This window comes from Miniopterus natalensis, chromosome 12 (assembly GCF_054644295.1).
Source record: "Miniopterus natalensis isolate mMinNat1 chromosome 12, mMinNat1.hap1, whole genome shotgun sequence".
NCBI lineage: Eukaryota > Metazoa > Chordata > Mammalia > Chiroptera > Miniopteridae > Miniopterus > Miniopterus natalensis.
Window position 1 is genome coordinate 31,847,343 of NC_142092.1, and position 19,276 is coordinate 31,866,618.

General features: G+C 40.9%; 1 long non-coding RNA gene across 1 annotated transcript in view; it reads left to right on the forward strand.

The window, feature by feature from the left end:
- The first annotated feature begins 15,522 nt into the window (after positions 1-15,522).
- LOC107538146 (uncharacterized) overlaps positions 15,523-19,276 on the forward strand; it is a 33,049-nt gene continuing 29,295 nt past the window's right edge. The window contains exon 1 of the long non-coding RNA XR_015715438.1: positions 15,523-15,608. This is a non-coding gene — a long non-coding RNA (uncharacterized LOC107538146). The remainder of the gene's footprint in view (positions 15,609-19,276) is intronic.

Genomic DNA, 19,276 nt, shown 5'->3' on the forward strand with positions numbered 1-19,276 from the left:
TTCAATATATGAATTTTGAAGGAGACACAACTTAGTCATAATAGGAGCCATTGTGTTAGACTATTGCTGAATGTAAATAAAATGTCCTCACTCCTTACTGCTGCCATTTGGAATCTCCTCTCAGACATAATCGGGGCTCAGAAATTTCCCTTGCTTGGTCTTTTAGGATGATGGCTCTCAAACATTTTTGAACTGTAGCCATGCTAGGTAGCTGAAAAGATCCACTGTGGCCCTCCTACTTCATGCGTTCCAACTAGGTTATATAAAACAATGGGGCCAAAAATATGTGGATTTTATGCTTACTTTAAAATCAAATTATAAGCTTATCTATAGATTTTTACACCTTAGAACATTGCAACATGAACTTAATCAAATAATCTTATGGGCATCTTTATCATATGTTGCAGTTAAAAAAAGGAAGCAAAATTTCCTCCCATCACCAATAAATGTACTACTTTACAAACATATATTTTACTTATTTATCAGTAAAGACATGAATGATTAATATTTGAATTGCAATGCCTTTGTGTCTCAGTATAGCTATTAGAATATTAGTGTCCTAATCTGCATATATGCTTTATTGGAAGTTACGAAAGCAAACAATGGCATAGTGGCTAAAGACTGAGGCCTCTAATGCAAGGACCAGCACACTGTGCCTGTTTTTATAAATAAAGTTTTATTGGACCACAGCCATGCCCATTTGTTTACTTAGGGTCTAAGGTTGCTTTGGTGCTGCAATAGCACAGCTGAGTAGAGAACATATGGCCTATGAAACCTAAAATATATACCATCTGGCCTTTCACAGGAAAAGTTTGCTGCCCTCTCAGAGTAACCATCCTTGAGTTCAAATTCTGACTCTATTTTCCAGCTGTGTGATCTCGGGAAAGTTAGCTAGCCTCTCTGTTCCTTAGTTTCCTCATCTGTAAAATGAGGAAGTACTATTACCTGCCTCGAAGGAAGCTTAAGAGCAATAAGTGAACATGTGAAGATCTCAGCATAGGGCCTAGACTGAAAAAAACACTCAAACAGAAGTAGTTATTAGTATTAACTGAATAACCCACAACAAACTAAATTTGTAACAAAGATGCTAAATTAAGAGCAATTTATAATTAAAAAGGGAAATAACAGTAATTAAAAACCTGACCAACCCAAATCAACTGTGGTGAGGCCCCTCCCTAAGTGTTCTTTCTAAAAATTTGCAGGAATTCTATTTCTATGTGGGCCATACCCAGTGGGAGCTTTTGAACATTGGCAAGCATTGCCTGGCACTGAGTTGTCTTGGGAGAATATAGATTAATCTTCAGTAAACTCTGGCAATATGCTGTTTAGTTTATTAATAACACATTTAGTAATCCTTAATAATTCACTTAGTAATTTACCGGTAAATAGCCTCTAGCCATTCATAAAAACAGAAGTCAGTGAAATTAAATTGTGTTTTTGGTTCCATTCATAGCCTAACCAGATGATCCTTTGCAACTGTCTTACCCTAACCCTAACCCTTTCCTGGCCAGATGAGCAGCCATCTAGTTCATAGTCAACAAAACCAAGTCATAGATTCAATCCCTGGTTACATTATCAACTTGACTGTCTCCTGTGGGCACAGGCTTTACCTTTCACCATGGTCAGCTGTGGCAAATTTGCCCCTGAGGAAGACTGACTAGTAGTTCGTGGGTTGGGTAAGCATAAATATCTTAGCCAATGGAAAACACCTCCCAATGGTGACTGGTAGGCCAGTTAGCCTCATGTTTTGTTGAAGAAAGTTCACCGTCCAAAAGAGAGAAGGGCTTGGAAGTTGCTCCCAGTTTCCCTTGGGGGTTATGTGAGGTCACTGGCAGTTGAGAGGTTAGTTTTGCAATTGTTTGGGCAACACCTGGAACAGCAGCCATAAAGAACAACTGGATGTTTAATTAGGAATGAGAAGTGTGAATAGAAAGTTCTTTGTCTAATCTGTAGGTTGTTTGGATCCTTATCACTGTCAGATGTCTCTTCATAAAATTTCTAAATGAAATGCAAATAATCATTAACCTGTTAGCGTGACTGGAAAAGAGCCATTGAGAATGGTTCCTCGGCGGCACGGCCAGGTTTCTTCACCACAGTAGGCTCCCATTGTATTTTCTTTTTTAGATATACAATAGATTTTTTTAAAAAACTCCTGTGGATGGTTTATGCACAAACGCTCCGCACGAGCTCTCTGGTCCCTTCCTCATGCTCTGGCAGCCTCGCAGGGCTGTGGGAATTTTGGCAGAGCCCCTCTCTTTGTTCTTCTCTCCTGTCTCTATTTCTTCAAGTTCCTCAGCTACCTGGGGATCTCCCTTCTTTGCTCTCCACCCTCCCCCATCGATTTTCTCATTTTTCATCCCTGTCCTTGATGATTCCTTGCAAACACCGCCTCACTTCAGTCAAGTGAGAGGGAGCTGTCCATACCCAACTTCTTTCCTGGGTCAGAAATGACTAGATAATGTATTATCGAAAAGAAAGAAGCACATGTTTGTGAATTTACAGTTCCTGTTCACCTTTCTTGTTTTTTTTAAAACTACATGTGTTTTCTGATTAGGGAAAAAATACCTGTCCATTGTAGGAAGTTTGGCAAAATAACACTAATAAAGGAAAACATTTAAAAACACGTAATAATCAATAATAATCCTACCACCCTAGATAACTACTGTTAATATTTTGCTGTATTTCTTTCCTGTCTTCTTTCCCCATATATTAATTACACATATATACCTGCATACATTTCTCTCTTAAAAAGTTACATTACAGCCATAGCTCATCTTTATAGAATGCTTGCGAAGTACTAGATCTATGCCAAGGACTTTATGTATATTATTTCATTTAATCTTCATTACAACACTATGAAGTATGACTTACATTCTCATCACGTTAAAATGAGGAAGTAAAGCCCAGAGAATGAAATTGCTTTAGCGACATAAGGACAAAAACTCAAGGGGACAGGAGCACATGGTATTAACACTGTGCTATTCTGGTCACCATTCTGTTCCATTACTGCTAGATTTAATTATTTAAATTTAATTTCTTAGTGATTAAAGGACTAATTTTTAGAAACCTGACCTATTATCTTTGAAAAATAATTTACTGTGTATTATTCATGATTCAAAACACATAAATTTAAAAATCTTGACAGAGTACTTCTTTTCCTCCCATAGAATGGGAAGGGAAATTGTGACCTATATGAAATGCCATGCACCAAGCTCTATTCTTATCATTGCACCTGTTTCTCGTTCCTTCTGTACTGTTCTAAATGAACTGATGAATTTGTCAGGCAAGAAAAGGGGGAGGTGAAGTCATCTCATTAATGTATGCAGGATTCACACTCGACTTCTCTCCACGCACTACCTGAGTGACCGTTACACACTCATTGATCCATTGCTTTCTTTCTCATTCCACACTCCTAATACTTCTCCAATGATCTTAATCATGAAACGGACAGGAGTTGAAGTTCTCAGCCAACTTAGTAACATGTAACAAAATTATGATTTCCCTAATAATAGAGTGGATTAAATGTATGTAAACATTTTGTTGTTTGTTTTGAATGTTGCATCTCATCAGTTTATAATGTACCTTTTCTTCTATTGGTGACTTATGGCTTCTAAAATAATACTCTACCAGAGTATAATTAGAAGTTCTACCTTACCTCCATCTAAAAATATCCCTGTGGGAAAATGGTATCTGAAAGCATTGTACAGCTGCACATTTATAATCTGCTTTTCCACACGATAGGTAAGTGGCTTATACATTTTAAAGGGCTGAGCAATTCTTGATTCTTTAGATATGTTTATACTGCTTGTGAGCATTTAAAGTGTGCTTTATAAATGAGCTTCAGGGGGCACTGCTGCAGAATTTCTTCAAACTGTTGTCATTTAATTCCTGGATTTCCTGTAAAACGTCAACACTACTGCTTTTTACCAAGAAAGCAGAATAAACATCCTAAAGCGTATTCTTGCAGTACCTGATTTCAAATGCTGAATAATAAGGTTAACTTAGAATAATAATTTTTATGCTATGACATATATGAGATATAAGGTATGATTATTCATTTGAGCCCCTCCGTTTTATGGATGGATGAAGAAACTGAGCTTATGGCTTGCCCAAATTCAACAGCTGGAAGTGAAGTTTCCTGCCTAGAAACAACCAAATCTTCCATAATACCTTAAAGAAGAAGGCATTTATTTTCTCCACTATTGCCTAAAGGTTTTTGGATTTAGAAAAACTACCTGGAAAATTAATACCCTAGCAGAGTGAAACTATCTGGAAAATTGAACATTTTCCTATATCCATAGTCTCTGAAATGGAGTTCCTCCCCTCTCTTCCACAACTTCTGTAACCAGGGGTATGCAATACCACCCAGTGGTCAAAATTCTGAATTATTTTTAGATGGACAGAAAAATTGCAAGAAGATTACAGAGAGTTTCTATGTGTCCCTGTCCTAGCATACCCCAATTTAGCATCTTACATACCAGAGTATAATTAATACAGTCAGAAAATTAACACTGATATAATACCATGAACTGAGCTAAAGACTCCATTTGAACTCGTTTGAAGTGTCCAACTCATGTCTCTTTTGCTCCTGTTCCTAAAATCCAATTTATGGTTCCTGCACTTAGTTGTTATTCCTCTCTCATCTCCTGTAATCTGCAGTAGTTTTTGACTTCTTTTCTTTTGTGACCTTGACACCATGAAAGAGTATTGATCAGTTATTTTGCTGGACATCACTCGATTCAGGCCTGCCTGGCATCTTCTCATGATCGGACCAAAGTTACCCAGAGCACCACAGAACAGTCCTGTCAGTACATCAAGCCACAGCATTCAGGATGTCGATGTGTGTTATTACTGGTGACACTGGTCTTGATCACATGCTCCAGATGGTGGCCACCAGACATTTCCACTGTAAAGTTACCATCCCAGTGGCCAAAGGTAGAAAAAAATAGGACAAGAAAATAGATCATGATACTATTTTCATGATCATGAAAACAGATCATGTAGCCCATAAAATTCTTGTTATTCGCAATAGTTATGTTCTATAAAGTCACTGTGTGTAAACACTCGATTAGCTAATACGGATCCACTGGTCCTAGAGAAATTATGGGGTTAAGTTTCTACAAGGCCCTGATAAAAACTTTTTATCAGTTAATCAGTACATAACCTGGTTTTATTTGTGTTTCTATTTAAATTTAGACACCTCATTCAATATCATTTGTTGACTCGTTTACATTGAGCTCGGCCTGCAGCACTACAGCTCGGGCCTAAACGCAGCTTATACAACGCGCGCATTTCCTCCGTAAGGCACAGCGCAGCCTTCTTGTGCTTAGGCACACTGGGCAGCACCGCGCTTGGGGTGCCTTTCACATAGTGAGATGACCAATAAAAAGCACCAAAATGTGAAAAATGCGCCACTAAATAGAGAAAAGGACAACGGTTTACCAATAAATGCTACCAAGTAGACAAATTCTTAAATATGTAATCTGTGAATAATGAGGACAAACTCTCTATGGAGAAGTGACAGTTCTTCTGTGCAGTAGAATTCCAAGTAATAAATGTGAAAAGAACAAAGGACACAAAAAATTGTCACTATGCAAACCCCGCAGTGATCATTACTGCGGATGGACCCACCAATGGACGCTAGAAACACTGAGCAAAGGTTGGAGAACAGGGGTTTGCATAGTCTCAGCGTCTGTCCTCTAAGGCATTTGGTGGCTACAGGGGAAAATACAGTAAATTTTATTTTATATTTAATATTGCATCATTTTTATATTTTTCTAATATTTATAAAGCATTAGCAGATGTTGACTACCAATACATATAAATAGTGCTATGTGCTCAAATTCTTGATGATAAAGCAGTCTTCAAATTTTTTTTTGGCATTTTCACATCTGGATAATTAGTGTTCACTCAAAGATGTTTATTTGTGTATAACTGGAGAAAAATCAAAGAAGGTGCCACTTCAGGGGTGGACTTGGGACACTTAAGCATCACTGCCTGTGTGAAATCATCCCAAGTAGAGGTCCACATTTGCTCTTCACTGCTCCCACTGTGCCCTGCTTGAACAGACTACGACTATCTATTTTACACTATAGAATTGATTATGTACACACTTGTCTCCTGAACAGGGTGCTTTCTGAGTACGGCAGCTGCCTCATTCATCTTTGTATCTCCAGTGACAAGCCCAGTGACCCACACATTTGGGAGTTCAATAACCCTTAATTGGAAATGGGATGACAGGGGTTGGGACAGGGTAGGATCCAAGATTAATACCCTGGGTCTGCTGGGTAACCACTGTCCATATTTTTTCACAGACAAGTTTTTGTTCTTGCTATAGTTCCAGACGCTAATTTTTACCACCTGCCCATGGTGAAAACAAGCATGCCCTTTGTTTGTAATATTTAAAAGTACATGGAAATGAAGACGGGCCTTTTTAAGTACACTTGGTTCAAGGGAATTTTCTTACTCCACAAGTCCTGGTTCAACTAAGACCTTCGGTGTTTTATTAACATGCCTACCTCTTTCCTAATAATAGCTCTACTCTTGTCTCCAGGGGCAAAAGAGATTGATGGCAGGAGCATTTGTTAGGGATTTTATGAAGTAGCTAATCTGAAAAAGCTTCTAGTGTCATGGTTGGTTCTGAGAACTTGGATGGCTTCAGGTTGAACCAAATGTGTATTAGTCAGGAAAGCTAACTGACATAACAAACAGCTCCCTAAAAAAAAAAAAAAAAAGGAACATACTACATTTTTTTCTTGCTCATAAACATTCCAGCGCAGTTTCTAGTTGGGCAGCTTTCCCTCGGGCGCTGCTTCAGGGACTCAGGCTCCTTCAACTTGTGGCTCTGCCTACCTCCAGGTCCTCAGAATTCTCCCCCCTCAGCTGGTGGGGTTTATGGGTCTGGTCTAGAAGCGGTTTCCTGCCTTCTGCTCACCTCCCTTGGATGTAAATCAATCATATTTCCACCCCGAAATGCATGGCATGCTGTCAAATGTCTAATTTTGTGTGCCCAGGAGAAGATGGGAAATTGTTTGGTAAAGAACTAGCCTGTCTGACTCACCAACTCAGCCTGGTGTCTCTCCTCTGAATTCTCCTGTCACTTGTTTTCCCTACTCTTCTTAAAATGCCTAATGCTTTTTATTGTATTGATTCGTTAATTATTAAACCCACTGTTAACATTATGGGCTCCCACAGCAGGCCAGTTGAGGAGGATTGTAGAGAAGAATCAGGTGCAGGGCCCACCCTGGAACTCCATCTAGTTCAACCTTACTCAGCTGTCACAGTGTATGGAAGTCACGCAGCACTCGTTCTGAATTCTGTCATCCAAATGGGAAGTCATGATTGCCTGACTGCCTAGCTCACGGAACCTTTTAAGTACTTCAAGCTATTCAGGTGTCCAAATTTTGCCCCAAATACTTATTTGATGCTCATTCATTTGTTCATATTTTGCCTTTTTTCATCTTACAAGCAGAGGCAGATATCCAAGATTAAAGGGAAATGTAGAACCAGGACATCTTTCCTGTCTCTAAATGTAATTCCCCTTGAAAATTTGGAAAAGGTTCTCATTCAGTCTTATTAGGGGATGAGGTCTGAGACCCACTGGTGTTCCCCATCCCTTAGTGCTAAGCAATTTGAATTCGAGGACCTTGTGTGATGTGAAGCATTTTCCCCCTGCTTCTTAAACGCTATCTTTTTTCACCTAGCTGATCAAATCATCTTTTTAAAAAAATCATTATTTGTGTAATTTTTAAATGAACTTATGGTAGAAAAGTTTGAAAATATAGGTTTACTTCCCATAGATAAGTCCTGTGCTGATGATACTGCATTTGCACTCTGTGGATGTGGGTGGGTGGGGGATGGGATCATGTGTGTGACCCCATGTAACCTTTCACAACAGGGGGATCATACTAAGCAGATAGTTATAATATTAAAAATTCATTTATTAACGTGTACATTCCTATATTGGACATCTTTTTACTAGAATTTCATTTTGAGCATATTAAGAGTAAATGAATCAATAGATTAAAAAGCAGCACCTACAAAAAACTGGCACCTGTATGTAAAATGGGATAACAGAGGGCAAGTGATATAGAAATGAGGAGAACAGCTGAGGGCATTTTGGTCCTGAGACAGTATAGCGTGGCGGTTCAGTGCTCCCAGGTGGGCTTAAATTCAAAGTCAGCACAATCGATTATTTTGTATGGACCAAATGGTTATACTTGGGTCAATAGTCCAAGCACTTCTTTGTGATATAAATGCAACACCAGCATCTACATTTCCAGCTTTACAGTTTACTGACTGCCATCCTTCGGGGCTGTGCTTCCTTGTTTGTAAACTGGGCCTGAGGCCAGTATTAACCCCGTAGGGTTGTTGGGAGGTTTCAATGAGTCAGTACATAAAAAGCACCTTGTATATAGTAAATGCTCAGTAACTGTTAGCTATCATGACACTATATAGGAATTTAAACACAGTAGAGGTAGGCTTAACTCAGTGATTCTCAGCCAGGAGCGATTTCTCCCACCGCATTCGCCAGGGGACGTTTGGCGATGTCTGGAGAAAATTTTGGCTTCTCAGCTGGGGTGGCACCGCTGGCACCGATGGGTGGCGGCCAGGCATGCTGCTCGACCTCCAACGATGCAGAGGACAGCCCCCCATGGCAGAATTATGCTTCCCCGAATGCCAGTAGTGCCGAGGTTGAGAAACCCTACTTTAAAGGGATGTATATGCTGTAGTGTCATTGATGGACAGGGAGGGTTTGTCATCAAGTCACACAGTTAGGAAGTAAGCTCTCTGATCATCAGTTTGCATGTCTGGAAAAGAGGCTAACAGCACCCAGTTCACCTGGTTTTTGTGGAGATCAAATGAAAGGCTGTATTTAACTCTTGTATAAATGAATGTGCTGTGTGGACATGGGTTAGTTCTAAATCATTTTCCTCAACCTTTTTTATTTCTCCACTAAGGTGCTTTTCGACACATTTCCCCCCTAACTGCCTCCTCCCACCATGAAATTTTAACACCACGCGTGTGCCATATGTCTATGCAGTCAGAGAGGCTTAAGGGTTAGAAAGTCATAAACCAGTGTGATATCTAAGTGGTTTTTTTTGCCTCGTGAGAACCCATTTTTACCCCCCTTAATTTAATATCACCAGCATTGAAAAAGCTTGTTTGAAATAAAAGAGGAATGACTTCTGATAGTAAAAAGGGTTTTTTTCCATTTTAATTACTTATTAAAAGTAGCTTAATAGCACCTGTTCTGCATTTGGGATCATGCTGAGACAGCACTAGGAAACTCAAATATAGGAAACTCAGCAAGAGGAAACTGAAATGCCTATAGTTTATATAAGGCTAAAATGTCTATACCATTTTAAATAGAAAGCAATGTTCATACAAATGAATGGGGATCTAGTGAAATCTGAAAAAGCAAAAATAAAGTCCGGTAGAGGAAAAACACAAGAAATTAAAGAGAAGATGAAAGTTTTCTAGAGAGGCAGCTAACCTGTATTTAAACGTATCATAAAAAGGAAACATAAAAGAAAGGTCCAAGAGGCAGTGGGATGGAAGGGAAATTGTGCCGCATAAGGAAGTGGAAGGAAATACTGTTGACTTTTCTTTTTGTAGGTGAAAGTTTCTAAATAACCAGGTAGCCCTTTTCTGCTTTGTGTAGAAAGGAAAGATTAAGCGCAGCGACATCTGCAAAGCGAGAGGCATGCTGCGCTCTGGGGGATCCTGGAGGCTTCCAGCCTACAGGCTATCGATCTGGTAATCCCGCCATCGGTCTGGGAGGAATCTTTGGGTTGCCTGACCTGTTTTTATCTCTTCCTTTTGTTCCTTATCAGTGCTCAGCAGCAGGCTCCTGTCTGCGTTTTCAGCCTTATCTTCTGGCTGCATCTTCTGCACAGACTGTCTCCTCTTGTCAGCTCAGCCCCCAAACCCCAGCAGTTCTCATGGGTTCCTTACCTTTGCTGCCTTCTCAGTGCTTTACTTTATACCTCCACACTCTGTATTTCTTTTGATTCCTACTTCCTCACACTGAGATATGTCACTTTACAGGTGAGGCCCACAGAGGCCCATGACTTCCTGAGGTCGCACAGCTAGTGTGACCAGAATCCAGTGTCTGACTCAGAACCTGACATGCTCTCTGCTCCTGCGGTAGACAGCGGGGCCAGGCTGCAAGAAGAGAGACCCTCTTGAATGACATGATATAGTCTGCAATTAACATTGTTTTCTAGTTATCTATAGACAGATAACTTTTTTACCTTGGAGATGGATGAATAACAGTAGATAGAAGTACCAGTCACCTTCATTATACATTTTATATTTTATCCAGCTCAGTTGTTAACATGTGACAACTACTGGAAATAAAGCTTTGACCCTCTGCCTTTCTGTCTGCCAGTGTTTGGGGGTTGTCCAAGAGGAGAGGTAAACGTTGATGGCACAGTATGAATATCTTGCGTGTTGGTTCTGTGAGCTTATAGGTATGTGCTATAGGTAAGTGAACACGGACAGAGGCCAAGGTGTTGGCGGGCAGTGCTGGGTGTTATACTCCTTGAAGGTGGAATTTGCCGCATGCATTTTTGTATCCACAGCCTAGCCAGGCCCTGGGACATGGCTGGTGCTTAACGCGTGTTTATTGAAGCAAAAGAGCTATTGTTTCCCTCCTCCACCTCCATACCAGTGTCTGCCAAGATCATAACAATTCTCCCTTCTCTGGGAACGCAGAATGGCTGCTGGCTGTTTCTTCCCTGAACTCTCACACCCACCCCATCCGTACTCAACTATCCAGGGTCAAGTAACTGACCAGAGCTGGGCAAATCCCATCCTTGAGATTTGGAACTGAGACCCTGAAGGACTGAGGATTGGTCTCTGTGGCTAAACCCAGAGCAAATAAATACAGGAGCTGTTATGGAGTTGTTGTATAGCTGTCTTGTGGAGTGAAGACTGGAAAAAAGCTATACTTCCAAGATAAAAGGCTGAAGGAGTATACAGAGAACAGACAGAATATGGGGAGAAATCCTGAGGGATTCTAGCCCGTTTCTAAGTCTCGGTTTCATTTCTGCATTTGGTTCCATGAGCCATTCTGTGTTCTTATAATGAATTCCCTTTTGTGTTACAGCGGGTTAGGTTGGTTGTAATTATTTGTAACTAAAAAATCTTTTACCACTGTATCAAAATATCAGGTTTCTCATTTCAATGAAAAAAAATTATCCTAAGCAAATATATATATATATGGCAGACCAAACTTAGTTTAAAAATTATAAACAGAAATCATTTGGGAATGTTATATATTAAAAATAGATTGTGGGGATTGGTGAAATAATGCTAAGGGCTCTGTGCGTTGTTAGTTTTGAAGTGATGAAGTGATAGGTAATTTTCCCTTCAGGATGAAGTAGGAACATGAAGAGAGAAAAGTAAGTGCCTAGAAACCACAGACAATAGCCAGTGATAAAGCAAAGGACCAAATAGTTAAACCAGGATACACAAGAAACCTAAGAGTCATTCCTCCGTGCTTCCTAGACCTCAGCTCTTATGTCCAACCCATTGCTAAATCCTGCCTGTTTTCCCACCTGACAACCTTTGGGTCGGCCTCCATCCACTCTAAGCGGCAGGTGTTTCTCATGTGGGCTCCCGCAGTGGCCTCTGCAAGTGGACTACCAGCAGCCAGTCTTGCCACCAGTGTTTCTCCGCCCTGTGACGAGAGCACTGAAAACGCCCAGTTGGTCCTGTCACCCCTTCCAGGTCAGGCTCGTAGGGCTCCCTTTTGCTCTTCCCCGGGAAGCCGCCGTCCGCCCCCCCAGCCTCATCTGTGCCCCACCCCACTGTGCCCAGGCGCTGCCATGGGCCTCCTTTCAGTTCCTTGCCTTGCCAGGCTCCCTCCACTGTGGGCTTTGGCCCATGTCATTGTCTCTCCTGTAAGGACCTTTTCTGCCACCTTTACCCAGCTGTCATTTTCCTTAGCTTCTCTGACTAGATCGATATTCCTAGTGACATACCCTGTACCCATCTTTTCTACCATTTGTCAGAGTAGCAGTTTTGCTTTTATCTTTTTCTACGTTACTTGGTCACCTGTTTATTTTACTGGACTGCAAGCTCCACAATAACAGGGAGTCTCAAATTTAGTCCTAGCCCCTCACAGGATACCTAACAGTAAGTTTTCAGGAAATACTTGTTGAGTGAATACATATGTGGAAAGTTAGAGGAAATAAAGAGAAAGCCAACAAACCAAAAAGAGCAGCCTCCAACTTCCATATCCTTTCTCAAAGTTTGGGTTTATAAAATTCAGTTGTTTTTTAACTTGCAGTTTCTCTTGGATACTAGGGTATTTATGAACAATATTATTAATAATGCTAAAATTCTTTTTTACTAGTAGGGCTATAAGGTTATCAGTAGATAAAATATAATTAATGTTAATAGGCCTCCTAAGCCAGCTCACAAAGGCCTGTTTAATTTACAGTGTCTCTGAAACAGTAGTTTTAAGCCCTGAAATCGACTAAAAACCCCCTGGGAGCCTTGAGAGGGCCTCTGAGGATATGGAGGGAAAGAAGATCCCAATAACTAGCAGCTGCAGAGCTCTGTGAAGAAAAGATGCCCTGAGAGGCGAGGCCTCAGTTCTGCCACTCTGCTGGTGAGCGTGGCACTGGGCAGATGGGAATGGAAGGGAGCCTTGGGGACCATTTGAGGATCAAGTTGCTCCTAAGCCAGTTCCTTTTCCTTTCCCATGGCATATGTCCCTTTTGACTGTGTGTACATTTAAGCAGAAGACACAAGTTACCCTGCTGGAGGAAGACTTCTCTCTCAGCTAGACTGTACTCTGGGCTAGAGTTTCTGCATGAACATTCCATCCCAAGAAGAAAGGAAAGGAGGCTGCAAAAGTGGAAGGACTGGTACAGAAGCCTTTGAGAGCAGGGGAGTGACCTCAGCTTGGGGAGGTGGCGACAGGCATTGATTGCTGGAGAGAAGGGAGGATGGCGCCCCGGGAATGAGACGGCAAGAAGGGAGGGAAAAGAAAACACAGGCTGCTTGCCTGAGAGTGAGGGGCGTGAACATTCTGCTAGCACAACGGCTGGGTTTTCAGACAAATATTCCCAGAGCCCGTGGGTCAGCAGGAGGGCCAGTGACTTCGGCTAAACCTTTCTAAGAGACTATCAGTTTTATTTTAGAAAGGATAATCTGGCTGCAAAGTCAAAGTTTGAAATCCAGAAAATATCACTTTATGTAAACAATGGCATTGCCATGAATTGTTCTCATGAAATGAGAGCGGACAGAGTGCTCTGCAGAGGCATTTTTGTTAAAATTCCCACAAAGAGGACTGACTGAAATTAAACCCAGGGTTCCTTCCATAGGGTTTTTACACATGCCATCGTCCATGCAGTAAGAAGCACAGGAATTGTGATGAGAACACATTTTTCAAGAATTCATTACTCCCGGCCCTTTCACTCAGGAGGGGGCCTCTTGTTCAGGCTGTTGGATGTAACCAATGAACCGAATACTTGAAACCAATTTGCTGGTTTGAGAAGAGGTTATTGATTCTCACAGCATGTGTATACTTGGAAAATTTTATTGTTTAACTCTCCAAGCCTCACACTATTTTAAGTCAGGCAGCCTGGGTGAGGTGTATGAATTCTTGTTTTATTGAAGCCTTCAGAGGAGTTGAAAAATGTTTAACATGAATTTAAAATACCGTATGTGCTTTTCAGAAGATGCCTGGTTAGGTGAGGGATATGTTTTGTAAGCATGTGCTTTATTTTGGGGGAGGATGTCCGAAGAGAAATCGCCTGTGCATTTTGACCTGTACAAAGAAGACAATGGAGGTGATTGATAAAACACCAAATTAAATAAATATATTCCTGGATCTTATTTAAAATGGCCACTGCTTGAGCTGTGGTCATTTTTGTTTTCAGAGTTTATTTATTGTTTTCAGAATTGCAAAGCCCAATCAATGTATTATTTAGATCATATTCGCATTTACTTGCCGTATGACCTAAATTTGCATTCTTGAAATAAAAGGAAGCTTCCTCCAGCACTGATGGGAAGGCGGAGCAGAGGGAGTATGGTGCCAGGGACACACATACTCTCTGAATGATCTTGTACTGTTTTTCACTAAATAATAAAAGCTTATTAAATATTTTCAACTCTTTGGGTGGGTAAAAACAAACAAAAACTTTTTAAAATTTATTTTTCAATTATAGTTGACATGTAGTATTATATTAGTTTCAGATGTACGACACAACAATTAAACATGTATATACCTTACGAAGTGACCCACCCGATAAGTCTAGTACCCATCTTGAACAAGAACATAGGAGGTCTCCATCTCTCCTGGGCCTGTCTAAGAATACATTAGGTGGTAAAGCCACATGCTGCTGAACATTTCCCTTCAGACCCTGGAAATGTGGGTCCAGCCCATCCAACTACCCCTCCACTTTCCCCCTTGGAATACTATCATTGGCTCAGGGAAGTTTCATTCCATCAGGAAGCCTAGCATTTTGAACCAATTTGAGCAGCCTTGGTAGCAGAAGGAAATGATTGATTTTTCCCAATCATCATTTACAGGGTGACCATTGGGAGCAGGTTTGCTGATAAATCCACAGCCATGGGAGGATTTTAATTTGTAACAGGAAAACTTTCCTTCTGTTTAATGAGGACAGGCATCTCTGACCCTTTACCCGCGAGGGTTGACGGTGGGAGGCAGGCCCTATGGGTATGAATCGACTTGCACGAAGGAGTCTTTCCAATATATAGCTGTGTTCTAGAAGCAACACTCCCGAGGTCCTCATTTGGAGTGGACAATGGTGAAGAAAAGAAGCAAGTTTTTTTCTCAAACATACGCATTTTGGGCTCTGATTTTTTTTTTTTTTTAACTGACAAGTTATTTCTGTTTCAGGGCCCATGGTTGATACAGAAGACTGTCCTGTGAAACAGAGAGAGTAACTGAAACTAAAGAAAGGACTGCGGCGTCTAACCAAGTCCCAGTGAACGAGCAGGTAAGGGACAAGCCGTGCAGGGACAGGTAGCCATCTGAGATTGGATTCCCGGTGGTGATTACTGACATGTGAAGTTTGTGAAGGGAACGGCCCAACTTAAGGACATTGTATTAAAAATTTTCAAAGACTGCACAGTAGGCACACCAGCCATACGACTAATATAACTTATATTTCTAAACTATTACACACTTTGGTGGTTAACCACTTGGGGTCCTGTCTGCTGAATTTCTTTTTTATTTTTAACCCTCACTGGAGGATATGTTTATATTGATTTTAAAGAGAGAGGAAGGGGGAGGAAGAGGGAGAAAGAGAGAGAGAGAAACATTGATCGGGAGGATCGGTTGCCTCCCGTAAGCACCCTGACCAGGGACCGAATCTGCAACCGTTCAGTGCATGGAACGACACTCCAACCAACCAAGCCACAGTGGCCAGGGCCTGTAAAGGGTGGCAAGAAAAAAAGTAAAGCATCAGTGCTCATTGCACCATCAGCACTGATTTGCAGTGATTTGTGCTTTTGATATTCTTGTTTTCAGCCTCTGCTTTAGTTCCCGGAAGGAAAAGAAATTCACAGGAGATGAATCTCAGTCTCTCCCTTGATTATAAGTAAGAGGTCCCTGGATCTAAGAGGTGAGTAAAAGATGGCCTGGGCTTTGGTGTGAAAACTTTATTCTGAATTCCTGGCACAACAAAAAGGCCAGAGCTAACAGTGGAATCATCAATTATCTACTAGCACCCAGAAAAGATGGGAGATCTTAATACTTATCTAAAATTTAGAAGAACCTTTGCTAAAAATGGAGGTGATTAGGACACAGTGTCAGGGCTCTCTCACAGCCATAAAAACCATTCCCTGAGCCGTTTGGTGCAGGGATTTGCATATTTTTTGAGCTTGGGCCCCATTAATACAACCTTCCACTTTAAGGTTATCCCTAAATATTCCTAAATCACAGGGCCAGAATTGTGCCCAGAGCATCTTGTCCCTGAAATAGGCCTGGAAAGTGGTGGCTAGAGAATGGAGGAGGGTGAGGTCACCTGAAGTCACCTTCCCCATGGCCTCAGACCAGGCAGCATTTGGGATTGTTGGAAGGTTGGAAAAAGAAATTCTCATCCTTTGTTTCCTGCCTGTGCTCTTGCCATGCTCAACCCCATGCCCAATCATTACAATGTCCTTCATATCCCTTAGTTTAATCATCTTGAGTACAGGATGATGTGAATAGTATAGTCTGAATGAATAAAACTGTAGTCTGTCCATATGAATTGTTTCCAGAGTTCAGGCTTCTTGACTTCAAATTTATGTTAGTGTATATAATAGAGTTGTCTCTGCATGACCTGGAAAATGCCTAATGTCTTTCTGCTCTTAATGGTTTATAACCTAGATGACATACCACATTAATCCGTGGATCTCTCTTAAAAATACAAGTGCCTGCTTCCCCCCAATTCTACTCTCAAATGAGAATATGAGTCAGTGGGTCTTGGGATAGCCCACTGAAAACTAGACTTTAAAGTCTCTACAAATTATTTTACTTCACAGCCAGAGCTCAGAACCACTCTGCACTGTAAAGCTCTATACCTCTTCTTAATAAGAACAGCGAGAGATGAAGCATGGCTTCTTTTGAGATGCAAAGTCTTGGTTGACCTTTTCATTTTTGCTTTGTTTTCTACCAGTTGCAGGGCATAAAAGAGGAAATGAGCTGAAATGAGAAGATTAGGAATACTTCTAAAGCAGACAAGATTGAGTATAAAATAGAAATAAGGGCCAGTCAGGAAAACACTTGTGGAAACTCTCAGTGAAAGTTGAGGAGATTTACTAGAGGTTATCATAGCCAGCTAGAGATGCAGGCTGGGGAAAGTCAAGTAAAGGGTATAACCTAAAACAGAAAGACAAGCAGGAAAATTGAGCAACTGTATTTTATAAATTCTAAAACATCCATATTTCACATTTTAACATCCCAGGGGTCTGTAGATTGGAGCCAAGTGGGATGTGTTTGTCACTGTCCATGCAGAACAAATTTTGTTATTCTTCATGGTGGCATAAGTAGGCAACTTCAATCAAAGTTTCAGTCAGCAAACAATTTAAGGGCCATTTGAAGGAAGAATAAAAATCCTAGTTGTTGTCTGAAAACTTACCGTTGTCCTTTGCTGGTTAGAACAAAAAAGTAACAACGTAGAAGCCTTCAGATCAAATGTTACTGCATGGAAGAAATTCTGGAGCTAACAGTGGAATGCTTTTTAGAAGACATACTACATTCTCAATGCTCTTCATGACATAGACACTGATATTGTGTGAAAAAATGGGAACAACATGCCAATGCTGAGTTGAAAAGTGCTCCAGGAGAGCTGGAATGTAAATGGAAAGAAGTTTGGGGTATTGTCTAATTGGCAGCACTTTGCTCTCTCTCTCAATGGTAGATAAGAGAGATGCATCTTACAACCAATGGTGTCTTAGATTTAGTGTGATATGGTATTTGTGTCGGTCTTTACAAAGGAAAATATTAAAGAAAACTCAACTCTAAATGGTCCCCTGAAAAAAGCATGTATAGTTTTTAAAGGTCATATGAGGGATATAAACCTGAAAGCAGCAAATGAACAAATAGGACAAACAGAAACTCACAGACACACACAACAGTATGGTGGTTACCAGAGGGACAGGGGGGTTGCAGGGAGATGGTAAAGAGTAAATGGGGTCATATATATTGTGACAGGAAATTTGACTTTGGATGATGACTACATAATGCTATATGCAGATGATGTATTATAGAATTGTATACTTGGAACCTGTATCAGTGTCATCCCAATAAGTACAGTTAAACAGATGCATTAGTGACCTGGGTCATACATCACACCATTGCTTCATGTTAAGCTTGTGGCTGGTGGCTGATCCTCAAGTCTTTCCCTGTGCAGTGCTGGTTCTGGCGGCTCTCTGGCATTTGTTCCTACTGAATTTCATGATGTTAGAATTCAACCCATTGTTCAATTTGTCAAGAACTTTGTCATCCAAGATGCTGCCTTATTCCTTCCAGCTTCCTGCTATCAGAAGATATAATCTTGCTTTTCTGTATCATTGCCCAAGTTCTTGATTTAAAATATTGCAGGGGTTGTCTTGTGGCACATCACCTCTTTTTAGTTTGATCTCCGTTTGCACCCTGGAGTCATTTAACATCACAAACTCACTTCATTGTAGTATCACCCAGGCCATATATTCCTGCCTTTTGCATGATAATATCTTGGGATACCTTAGCAAATGCTTATTGAAACTTAAGATGTCTAATGTAAAATGCCTTTTTCTGATCTATCTAGATTCTAGACCAAAAACAGGAAAGAAAAAAAGAGTTATGTATAATGAGACTTCTTTTTAGCCCCCACGGGGCCTTGGAAATGTAGACTGTCACACAGAATATGGGTCAGTGCTCAGTGAATATTTGTTGATACAGGCATGATTTTTCATTGAAATGTAAGTGGAAGATCTCACTCATGGCTCTTGCTGTGAAAAAAAGGTCTATTTCTCTACACCTGTCAAGGACATCTGCTTTGGGAGGTCCCACACACAGCTCAGGTCCACGTCAGAGTATAAATTCACTATTTTCTAATTGCGTAAATATTATTGCTGAAGAGAAAACATGACTGAGGCTAGAAGTGTGAACCAAATGCAGAAAGTGCCAGCTCTTTTAACGTAAGCGATTAATTAAGCATCATCATTAAGTCTGGTGATAGGTCCCGGGGTGTTAATCAAATCAAATATCACCAGCTGCTGAGAGAACAGGCTCTTTCAGGAAGCATTCCCTGCACTAAAGGGGAAATGCAGTTAACACTGAAACAGATTTCCTGAGGCTCCAATGGCTAAGGCCGTCTATAGAGGAATTGTGGAAAACTGCTTTTGAGGCATGTCCATAGCAGATCAGACAAACACTGTCTTGAGTTACCTGGAGGTGTGAAAATAGTCTAGCGTTGGAAGCCAGACCGAGCTGGGTTCAAGTCTTGGTTCTGTTTCTTTCTAGACTTGGAAAATTACATAACCTGTCTGAGCCTAGGGTCTTCAGCATTTAAGTAGAGGTAACAGCACCTACCTTCTGGGGATTTTGTCAGGATAAAAGGCCACATAGATGGCACCCAGAGCAGTGCCCACTGAGCAGGAAGGATACTATGTGGCAGTCGGTGGTAGTAATGGCGGCTGTTAATGATAAAAGGGTTCTGGTCCCATTTATCCCTTCGCTGCTGGTGTGTCCTCTTTGACCTTGGACATACCCTTAGCCTTTCAGCGCTTGTTCTTCTCCATCTCTGAAAAGGCAGGAGTGGACTAG